The sequence below is a fragment of the Leptonychotes weddellii genome, chromosome 12, assembly GCF_054177405.1.
Source record: "Leptonychotes weddellii isolate Sample4059 chromosome 12, ASM5417740v2, whole genome shotgun sequence".
Classification (NCBI taxonomy): domain Eukaryota; kingdom Metazoa; phylum Chordata; class Mammalia; order Carnivora; family Phocidae; genus Leptonychotes; species Leptonychotes weddellii.
The window spans coordinates 72,440,150-72,444,763 of NC_138380.1; positions in this window are offsets into that span (position 1 = coordinate 72,440,150).

Consider the following 4,614-nt stretch of genomic DNA (forward strand, 5'->3'; position numbering starts at 1 on the left):
GACAGATGTTGGCGGGGATGCGGAGAAAGGGGAACCCTCCTACACTGTTGATGGTAATGCAAGCTGGTGCAGCCACTCTGGAAAACTGTATGGAGGTTCCTCAAAAAGTTGAAAATAGAGCTACGATACGATCCAGCAATTGCACTACTGGGTATTTACCCCAAAGATACAAATAAAAAAGATTTATTTTAGAGAGGGAAAGGGGGAGAGGGAGAGAGAGAGACTCTTAAGCAGGCTCCACGCTGAGTGCAGAGGCTGACACAGGGCTGGATTTTAAGACCCTGAGATCATGACCTGAGCCAAAATCAAGAGTTGGATGCTTAACCAACTGAGCCACCCAGGCGCCCCAGGATTATAATTACATTTATGATGTTTAGATGCCCAAAAAATCAGGTTTACTTTATTTCAGAGTAATTGAGCATTTAAAATGTAAAAAATATGAACTTTTATTTATATTACACAATAGTTTATATAAGTAGTATCCATATTTTTTCAAGCCATTATACTTTCTATTTCCAGATACTAATCAAGACTTTGAACTCCTATATTTAGTCTTGATTCTCTATTAAAAAAAAAAAAAAAAAGTGTCTTTCCAAACCAAGAAGCAGACTCTTAACTATGGAGAACAAACTGATGGTTACCAGAGGGGAGGGAGGATGGGGGATGGGTGAAATAAGTGATGGGGATTAAGGAGGGCACTTGTCTTGATGAGCACTGGGTGGTGTATGGAAGTATTGGATCACTGTATTGTACATTTGAAACTAATATGGCACTGTGTGTTAACTATATTGCAATTAAAATTTTTAAAAAGAAAAAAATGTACAAATAATCCTATGTGTTCCTCTTCACAATCCTGTGTGTTCTCCTCAAACTTTAAAGTTCCTATGAATGTTTGTAATCTTATGATTACACATGGTATTATCTTACCAGTAAGGCAGCAGATTACAAAATCTCTCTGGACTACCTATTTTTAGAGTTCTCCTAATTTAGACCCCCATCTGTACAATTATAAGAAATTACTCTGAAATGTTGGTTATTCAAGAGTATTTACTAAAAGTGACTGAAGGGCTTTGTAATATGAAAACCACTTAGTTATTTAAGCAGTGTTTTATATATATATATGTGTGTGTGTGTGTGTGTGTGTGTGTGTGTGTATGTGCATATATATATGTATATGTATATTGCATATATAGGTATAAAATAGTTATGTCTTATCAGTTATGTTTACTATCAGTTACACAGTTTACAGTTCAGACTTTGTTTACAGAATTTGTCTGTTTTATCTTTAGTTGTGCAGAGGTCTAGGCATTCCTTAGAATTAAGAAAGTTCAACTCCTTCAAAATTGACCCTGAGAAAGACTTTCTACAGTTGTTTGTTATCAAGGAAATGGTATATATTCTTTATGCAATTTTTAGTTCTGCAAACTCTTCTGTCTTGTCCAGTATGGATTTAGAAAGGAATTCCATATAATCTTGAGTTTTTAATAGGAAAATAGCTACTGGGCATCTGTTGATTTTTCATTTATTTAGTGTGTAATCTGTTCCAGGTTGTTCTAAGTGCCTTATAAACAGTGATTCATTTCATCTTTCTAACCCAGTAAGGCAGGCACTGTCATTATCTCCATTTTACAAGTGAGAACTGGTACACAGAGATAAGAAGAAAATAAAAGCCTGCACTGAAGCTAGATTCTCACAGAAGTTACTGGAATTTAATGGGTGCAGTAGTGTCCAAAGTGGAAGTGGCATGATTAGACCAATCCGAAAGAGTCGCACTTACAAGCACATTATCCACTAAGACTGTCTCTAGTATCAGTGAATATTTTGTGACTTGCCCCAAGTCACATAACTAATAAATAACAGAGATAGCTTTTGAACCCAGGCAGTCTACCTCCAGGGCCTACCCTTTTAAAATAACATGGAAAGGGTGCCCCTCAGAGTGCCTATTTCCGGAAGTCATTAACTTCTGATTCTTTCGGCTCACAATTCAGAACCCCCAAGTCTCACTGCCCAGTTCCCAAATGCCTCTTGGTTTGTAATTTATTCCATGCGGAAACCTGTATATGCTTTATTTTCTCCTTACTTGGAGAGACATAATTAAACTCAATAACTTCTTAATGATGGGGATAGGGTTTTAATATTGCCCTGGAGTGGAAAACATTATTACTGTAACCAGAATCTATAGAAAATATGTAGTGAATCTTGTGAAAATTAAAAAAGGGAAACTTCACTAAAATGGAGTACGGAGGTTTGCCAGGGGAGTGCTCATGCCCTGCCACTCAAAATCAACTGTAGACCCAACAGGAAGAGGTGGACCTTGCCCAGGATACTAGTTACTATACCAGCAGGAGGAAGGAGGTCTTCCGCCTCTTCCAGCAACAGCCCAGCCAATGAGAGACAATTATAGTTCAGCCAATGAAAAGACACTATACTTAGAACTCGCAGTTTACTGCATTGGACTTTTTGAGCATAACAACCTTCCTAACTTCCTGCTTTCCTCTATAGAAGAGCCTGTTCCTCTCCTTTGTTTAGTGGACTTGCCTATGGTTTTGGCATAGTTTCCTTATCCCTGATTGCAGTGCTCTCTTATTTCCAAATAAATCCATCTTTTGTGGGTAGAATAAGTGGTAGTTGTATTTTTTAATGTTAGTCATCTATTTTCAACACCAACACTCTGTCAGTGACTAAGCACGTGGTATTAGGGGTTGTAGACAAGTCTGGGAAACATAACCAATCAGTAGAAGATACCTGTTCCCTTTGTACCACGTAATTCTCATTGGGGTTTGATGAAATCTTTTAAATCATATAGGAAAAAAAAATGAATGTTTAGATAAGCATTTCTTTTTAGAATAGTTAGTACGTGATGTCTTATTTTCAACTACTGCTTTCTGACTGACTTTGGTGATAAAATTCTCCACTAATCCTAGATTCTCACATAAATTATTGGGATTTAATTGCTAAAACAAACTTTTGAGTAGACATGGCACAATCTGATCAAGTCTAAGAAGCCACAGTTATGAGGGCATTGTTTAGTAAAAAAGTTAACCTAGTTTATCAGGGCTAATGTTTTAGAAAGAGTAAACTGATGTATTTTAATTTCCCTCACTAAATAAGGATCCTTTTGTGCTCTTCAGTCTGTAAAGCCAGATTTTGAGGATTATCACCTCAGAGTGAGGAGGTGGTGGGGGTAAAATTGCATCCTCTTTTCCAAGATAGTAGTTGGAAGGCTTGGTTTTATGGTAAGGTAATTTGCTAAATAAATTTGAAGACCCAGCACGGGGGATTCTTCCACAGTGTTTGGCTCCATTGGTTAAGCGACTGCCTTTGGCTCAGGTCATGATCCCAGACTCCCGGGATCAAGTCCTGTATCAGGCTCCCTGCTCAGCGGGGAGTCTGCTTCTCCCTCTGACCCTACCCCCTCTTGTGCTCTCTCTCTCTCAAATAAATAAAATCTTAAAAAAAAAAAAAAATTTCTAAAAAAAAACAACAACAACCCAACACCTTAGACTCAAAACCTGTGATAGAAGTATAACCAACTAACGTGTGTTTGGAAAGTCACAGATAGACACTACACCAGGTGGAGCTGTCACACAGAGGAAACTTTATTTGCAGCAAATAAGGAGATCATGGGGAATAACCTATAGATTATTCCTATAACCTGTGATTTCTCAACCAAGGGCAATGGGTTCTTTTTACTTAGGATTGGGGTGAATATTTAGATGGAGGAGCCTTGTCATCGTATGTAGAGGTAGGCATAAAGTCACGCATGCCGCTTAAGGAAACATGCCTATACCTGCATTGTATGTTATGTAAATGAGCCTTGTGCTTCCCCTTGGGAGGAGATTTTAGTATTATAATGAGGTAAAGTTAACGGTCAGTCCCCCCATGGGTCACTGTAGGATCCACCTGCAGAAGCATGAGTTGAGAGTTGAGTTCAGACTGGTCTGGGTGGGTCAGAGCTCTTCCTTAGGGCAGTCACTATTGCTTGAGGCATACACAGTTTGGGTTTCCATCATGGAATGTTATTCCCAATGGGTCTTTTGCCTGAGTTAAGAGATAAACCAAAAATGAGTTTAAGCAAAAATGTGGGACAAAAATTGGTGAGTACAAGCAGATAGGGCGTTAACAGTGAGGTCTTGGAGTCTTGCTGGTGACAGAAGGAGATACTTGCGGAAGGGGAAAGTCTGTTCTTTTTGGTCCAGAAAGTTGTGGGAAAAGGAAGGAAAAAGATGACCAGAGTAAAGGAGGAAATGGTAGATACGTTTTAATCTCTTCTTATCTAGATTCCAACTGGTGGTAGGCCACTGGATAAGGTGAGAGCGACACAAAGAGCAAGGCATTTTACTACTTTCTTGGATCTCTAGAAGATAGTTGTAGGTATTAATTTTACTAGAGGTGGTGTGGAGCAGAGAAGGAGAGGTTATGAGAAATGGCCATTTTAGGTGACTTAGATGAAGGTAGCACTTCTTGACTTCCTGATTGAGAAGTTTTTGCACGTGACCTCTCTCCACGAGACCTGAACAGGCAGCAGAATTCATGCTGCCGATGTGAGATGTTCATCCTCTCAAAGATCAACACCTTGCTGAAGAAGCATCAGTCCTTCAAGGAAGCCCCTGC